Consider the following 7,274-nt stretch of genomic DNA (forward strand, 5'->3'; position numbering starts at 1 on the left):
CTCGGCCTGAACATATCTTTGTGGTGCCTTCGCAGTAACACCTCAACGCTTCACCTGGGAAATAAAAGACAAAACGTTTGTTTAGTGCTGCATTTTCATGACTCCAAATAATAAAATAAAAAAACACAAACACAGTTCAAGATGAATTGGTTATTTGATTTTTTGCTGTCTTTGTCAGAATCATAATCAGAAACAGGGTTATTGCCAAGTAGATTCACACATACGAGGAATTTACATTGTCCATACATAAACACAGTTAAAGAAGATCAAAGGTAAGAAAAAAAAGTCAATGTAAAAACATTTTAAAAACACTCATGCCAATAAAGCAAATATTGAACAGACAGGAAGTTATTTTCTTTCTCCTGAATACTGAACTTACCCTGGCTGACCACCACCAACACCATGAGAGCGAGAATCATAGTCTTCATGTTTTCACCTTTATAAATACAGTCTATGGTTTTCACGTGTCTGTTCACAAATCTCTATATGAAAAAAGCAAAGGTGAAACGTTTGAGAATTCAAATGTTACATTTACCTAGAAGCATCCAAATCCAAATCCAAATCCAAATCCACACAAAACAAGTTAAGATATCTCACCGGGTCGACTGTCCTCCTCGAGTGTTGATTCCTCAGATGTGTGCTGCCAGGCTGAAGCTTCCTTTTTATTTGGGCTTGTTGCACAATTAAGGGGAAATCCAGTATCAAACATTCCCTCTGTTGTTGTAAAGACACATGTGTAGCACAAGTTGTACTTTCCCAAGGGACATTTGGTCCTTTCGTTGGGCAATATGCAATGCTGAAATAGAGGAATAGACCAAAGAAGCCCGATAGTCACCTGAAAAAACAAACATTACCTCTATCCTTCTTAACCTGGAACATTTCTAATATTGGTAACATTTAATAGACCCTAACGAGCATACAGAATCAGAATACCTTTATTAAAATCAGAGGGATGAAACCCTCTTTAATGGTCACACATGCAGAGCACACAGCACACACAGTGACATGTGGCCTCTGCATTTAAGCCATCCTAGTACTAGGAGCAGTGGGCAGCTATTGTACAGCACCCGGGGAGCTATGGGAGTGGGGGTGTCAGATGCCTTGCTCAAGGGCACCACGGCAGGGCCCAGGAGGTGGCCTGGGACCTCTCCAAGTAAACAAATAACAAGTATTCTTCACTTCCTCCTCCTCTGTATGCTGTTTGACAGAGTCCTGGCAGCAGGCCGGAAAACAATTAGATTATGTGGATTTATTTCACTATAAACTTTACTGAGACTACTTTAATGTCATTTTAATTTAAAGTGGACCTATCATGCTATATTTAAATGATATATTGTAGGGCCATACCTATATAAGGTATATTTATACGTTTCTGTTTTCAAAATACCAAACAGATCATGCATTTTAGCCATGCCTCATTTCGCTCTATGTGCTGTTTGCTGTCTACGGGGCTGATTCTGTGAGACCACGCACCCCTGCAGGAGAGGGTAGCCGTGCTCTGATCAAGTCAAGAGGGGGAGAAAAAAAGATCTCCGTCCTCCGTGTTTTATTTATATTTATTACATGGCTTAGTTGAATACTCGATTCTGATTGGTCAATTTAGAACACGTGACACGTTGTTAATCCAGAACAGACAGACCGCTGTCAAGGACTTATTGACCGTTGTTAAGGACGCTCACATCTGCACAAACAAGTCTGGTCGATTGGACTGTATACAGTTTGGCCGAAAAGCAAACTGCATGCAGTTTGCTTTTCTAACTGACAAGACAAGAGCGACAAGAAAACAGTGGAGAAGTAACGGGCAGAAACCCTCCTTTTTACGCAGAGGTCCAGACATAGACATCAAACGGCGACACATATTCAGTTGCCAGTTACTTTGGCATTAGGGCAGGGATATCTAGATACTTTCCAAGGTTTGACATAATGAATTGTGCTAATTTTAAAGCAAGCAACGATGTTTTCAAATCTGTAATCAAAAAGCTCCGCCTTCCTGCCGTTGCGTTGCTACGTTTTTTTTTTTTAAACGGTAACAACGGACTATTTTCCTTAGCGGATGCATGTCAATTTAAATCAATACATACAACTATTTTTTAAATCAATAAAATCATTTTCTAAATCCATAAAAGCATTTAAATTAATAGTGGGAGTCATATCATTACTTTGTTGAGAATGTGGCCATGTAATAAGCGGGATAATGTGCAGCGACTTGGTCATATACCTTCATGCAGATCTAGATCCCTCCGCTTCGCGTTGGGCTCCTGATCAGCCTGTCGGTGTTCTTTTCCCCATAATGACCGCGTCGCTGCACATTATCCCTTACATACAGTCTATGGTTTTATTATATTATTATAGGCCTATAGAGTCGTTATTCATTTGTTTTAAAGCTCAATAAATAACAAAGAAGACCTTTGACCGGCACTTTTCAAATTTTGTCCGGAAGATTTAAACTTTAACGGACATCTTGACCGGCGAAAGAAACTGAAACTGAAACTCTGCCGCACGGTCCCCTCGTTCCTTGGAAGAGGCGGAGAGGTGGGTGTTTGTCATCTGCTGGTGGACTAACCGGAGAGAATTACAGTGCTTGCCTCGACGGGGAGGGATTGCATTGAATTAAAGCAGCGGGAGCAAACGCTTGCCTCGGGGAGGGAGAAAAAAAGCCACAGCGGAGAATAAACTGAAAGCTAACCATGGTTACCATATGCCGGGAAGTCTTCTTCGCTGCTTTTGTGGCAGACTTCAGCGCCACTTACAGGCCTGGCATATGTACTACAGCGTCTCCAGCGCTTTCGAGCAGCAATGGCCGGCCGTGGCCCAACCCCACATTCCCCTGATAGGTGGAGAGTTGGCCCAATAGCCGTAGCGCCACTTCTGTGACGTCATAGAAGTGTTCAAATCTGTATCAGTCTGTATCAGATCCGTTGCAGCCCCTTTTTTTGAGATTTGGGTATGGAGGAAAATAGAGAGGGTTGTGTTTTCTGACACTTGGTGAGTTCCCTGGAACACTGGGGACACATATTCATGTATAAAAGACGTACAAAAGTGCATTTTGCATGATAGGTCCCCTTTAAGGTTTTTCAGTATTTTTGATCTAATCTGTAATATCTTTGAATGCATGCAGACAGTCTGTTTTATCTGTGTGTGGGGGTTGTTGTTATACTCAATCTTGTGTATTCATTGATATTTTATAAGTACAACCTACAGTTAAAACCCAGTGTAGCCCCTCCAACATTGCTGACAACATGGAAAGCACAAACTGCCTTGATTTACACAAATGATGAAATCCGAATTATTAAAGCCACTCGGTAAAAAACAAAGGTGTTTTAAAATGTATTTGGTCAGTTCTGACTGGACACCTATGCTCGCCTGTAAAACTCAGTAAGCTAAAAAGCCAAACATACAAAATAAACACAAACCATAACAACATGGCAAAGTTTTCCACTTCAAATAGTTGAAAAACACTCAAGGCTATTCAAATGTGGATTTCACATATGCAACATTTGATCTTTAATACGAAGTTTTGTTGGAATTGAAATGAGATTCATGTTGTTTTTAAATACCAATAGAAAAAGAGATAGTGACAAGGCAACGTTGTGACAGATTGATCTTTATTATGAGTGCTTGAGTGCACAGCAGGTTATTATTAAAACTGAAAGTTGTGTTGCAGGCAGTCCATCAGTTGCACATGTCTCGGCTGCAGCAGCGGCCGTCAGAATACGCTCCTCCTGCGTTACTCAGGCGCATGCATTCATCTGCTTTCATGCAATCCCTCACATGGTAGGGACCTGTGAAAACATGAAAAAACACAGCATGAATTATGAGTAAACTTCTACAAGTTTTCAATCAAAGTAATGATTCTGAACTCAATACAGTATGTTATTTCTTATTTGTTAAGAATGAGCACTAGACACAGTAGAATGAGTGGCCTATACTTACGGGGTCCAACACCAACGGCGATGCTGCCACAGACTTCACCTAACTCGCAGGTTACCACTGAACCTGGACATATCGCAGGGATGCTTGAACAGTGACACGTCAACGCTTCACCTGGGGAAGAAAATAAATCATTTGTGTTCAAATTAATGCTGCATTATTACAGCCATAAACAATTGTCCTTTAGCTGTAAAATCAGTTTTAAACACATTAGCCATTACTGGTTTCGATACACAGAGAAAAGCATAGTGTAGCCTACACACTATATCTTTTTTAACCCGTTATTACTTGACACTTCACTCATATCAACAAAGCACTTTGAATTGAATATACTGCAGGCTTTTTTGTGTCTCCTGAACACTGAACTCACCCTGGCTGACCACCACCAACACCACGAGAGCGAGAATCACAGTCTTCATGTTTTCACCAGTCTGTACACAAATCTGTGTATGGAAAAAAGCAAAGGTGAAAAGTGTGAGGAATGAAAAGCTACTTTTAAGTTGAAGCGTTTTAATAAATGTGCATTTGAAAAGAGAACTCAAAGATATCTAACCTTGTATTGCCCCACTGCGTTGTTGATTCTTCTGATCTGTGCTGCCAGCTTATTTGGACTTGTTGAGCAATGTAATCAATCCATTGTCAATCATTCACTTTGAAATTCGGTAACGCACAAGTTGTACTAAAAACTAAAACAGTGTTCCAAGAAATGTGGCACACTGTCATTTGTAGGGTAGTATGCAAAGTTGAAATATCAGCATCATCTCACTTTACAATTTTCCTCAATTGCTAACACAAGCTTTTGAAAACATGGCTCATTTTCTCAAAACACTTTACACAATTCACAAAACCACACACCCAAAGTGCAAAACACCTCATACATCCTGCAGAATGACTAACTGCACCCAAAACGACAACTTTTGCACCAAATGGCACACACTTCATTTATAATACAAGACACTTTGTCCAACCGACTACACACCATTGAACTTACAGGTTTCAGTTGCTAACACACAACAATCTCACATACAGCATAATTATTTAAACTCAGACTCAAAGAGCAAAACCTCAACTCAAATCTACAAAACTCTAAACACATTTTCAGCTCTGCACCCAATTTGCAAATCAACTTGGCACTTTTTGCAAAACACTGCACACGGTTCTCTAAGTAAGACACAGAAATCTGACATATTCACTTGTTTGCCTTTTTCAAAACACTGCCATTAAAAATGCTACACACATGAACCAATCAACAAATACACGTGCCAAATGAACATAAACACCAAACTGCTTTATTGTTGACTCATCAAAAACTATAAATAATTATGCTTTATGTGAGATTTCTGTGTGTTAGCAACTGAAAAAAACTATAAACTTTCCCACAAATAATTTACTCCTCATGATGGATATTGTAGCATCGGCTTAGGATTTTTAATGGCGAAGAAAACATGAAACACTTAATTAAATTGTGAAAATTGTTAAATAATACAGATAAATGTGAATATTTAAAAGCCAGAATTCCATTAGGAATAAAATAAAAAGTTATCTGATATTTAAAAAAGAAAAAAAACTATTGCTGCAACTTATTGATCTTTATTAAGGAAATAATGCACAGTTCATGAGTGCAGATTGTTATTATAACTGGAAGTTGTGCTGCATGCTGTTCATTGCTGTGTATTACACAGATCTTGGGTGCAGCAGAAGCCAGAATACCCCGGTGTATTCAGCAACATGCAGTCTTCTTCAAGCCAGCAGCCAATTCTTGTGTTGTTATCTGTGAAAATATGATAAAAATACGAATGAAACAATGACAGTATCGACTCTAAACTAGTCTAGGGAATTTTTTTTGTCCTTATTGTTTACAACACACTGGAATGAGTGGCCTATACTTACATGGATCAAGAGCCCTGACACAGAATTGATCCTGACCTTCGCAAGTCTGCGTACCATCCGCACGATCTGGACAGAATTTAGACCGTGTGCCTCCACAGTAACACTCCAACGCTTCACCTGGAGACATTTAAAAATAATGTCAAACCATTGTGAAGAATATACTGCTCCATTTTCGAAGCCACAAATGATTGTTGTTCTGTTTAACCAGATATACAGTACTGTAATCCTCATTTTGTAGATGAAGAGTTGTTCATTTGGACAATAGCAAACACACATCATAACGAAGATAAAATAAATCACATACGTCTATTAACAGATAGAAAGTCAGAAAATGATAAGACGTAAAAACATGGATGGCAAACTATATGATCATGACATGATTTAAACAGCGATGCAAATTAGAATAAAACATAAACAAAGCAAAATAAAGACAGGAAATGGTGTGTAAGAGTGTGTGTTCAGTATATGTGTGTATGAAAAAGGAATCATGAATCGTAATGAAAATTGACGCCTACAAGTAAGACATTAAGTGTTTTAAAGCATATTTAAGAGAAGTTTGCTGCAGTTTACTGGTTTCGATTTCAATTCTGTTGAAATAGACAGACACAAACACACACAAATACACAGAGAAAAGCATACTGTACACACTTTATTTTTTTCTTATTTTTTAACTGGTATTTTTGACACTTCACTCATGTCAACAAAGCACTTTGCATTGAATATACTGCAGGCTTTTTGTGTCTCCTGAACACTGAACTCACCCTGGCTGACCACCACCAACACCACGAGAGCGAGAATCACAGTCTTCATGTTTTCACGTGTCTGCAGACCAGTGTCGGTTTAGAAAAAGCAAAGGTGGATAAGCTTAAGAAATCAAATGCAATATTTATGGACACACATTAGTCATGCACATTTGAAAAAAGACATCCCACCTTGTTTAGTCCTGCTGCGGTGTTGATTCTTCAGATGTGTGCTGCCAGAGTGTCAGACTCCTTTTTATTTGGACTTGTTGAGCAATTGATTCAAATCCAGTGTATCATTAACTCTCAAATGTGTTCTTATTTGCCAACAAAACAACTTATCAAGGCCAGATGTGGATGCTGCAATCCCAATGAACCCGCTAATCAACCAGGAAAAGATGTAAATATTACAATTCTCATATTTTAACATTGCTAATGTAAGCCTTGCATAGTCTGAGTTATTCAGATGTACGTAGTTTAACTGGATGAAGACACCTGTGAAGAAAAATGGCCTTAAGCCTGACGCCCTTTATGTATAACATCTTACAACATGTCTCTGCGAAGAAGGGTGGAAGTTTGAGATCAGAAAAGGTATTGTTGTATTGTATTTCATAAACCACATATCAGAAAAACGTAAAGATATCACACCTGGTAAATAGCCTAGCAGAGGGTTAACACATAGCTTCCTTTTTAACCAGCGTAGTTGAACGCATT

At 38.9% G+C, this 7,274-nt stretch overlaps 1 long non-coding RNA gene across 2 annotated transcripts; it reads right to left on the bottom strand.

Annotated features, from left to right (window-relative positions):
• Positions 1–3,591: 3,591 nt before the first annotated feature.
• LOC117473357 lies at positions 3,592–6,826 on the bottom strand. 2 transcript variants are annotated; one of them, XR_004555030.1, is made up of 7 exons: positions 6,753–6,826; positions 6,582–6,642; positions 5,821–5,937; positions 4,484–5,701; positions 4,301–4,373; positions 3,934–4,044; positions 3,592–3,782 (listed from the first exon to the last, which is right to left on the bottom strand). It is a non-coding gene; the product is annotated as an uncharacterized LOC117473357 (long non-coding RNA). The 2 variants fall into 2 exon arrangements; XR_004555029.1 differs by having other exon boundaries at positions 3,596–3,782; positions 4,301–5,701.
• Positions 6,827–7,274: the final 448 nt, after the last annotated feature.

The sequence above is a fragment of the Trematomus bernacchii genome, unplaced genomic scaffold (assembly GCF_902827165.1).
Source record: "Trematomus bernacchii unplaced genomic scaffold, fTreBer1.1, whole genome shotgun sequence".
NCBI lineage: Eukaryota > Metazoa > Chordata > Actinopteri > Perciformes > Nototheniidae > Trematomus > Trematomus bernacchii.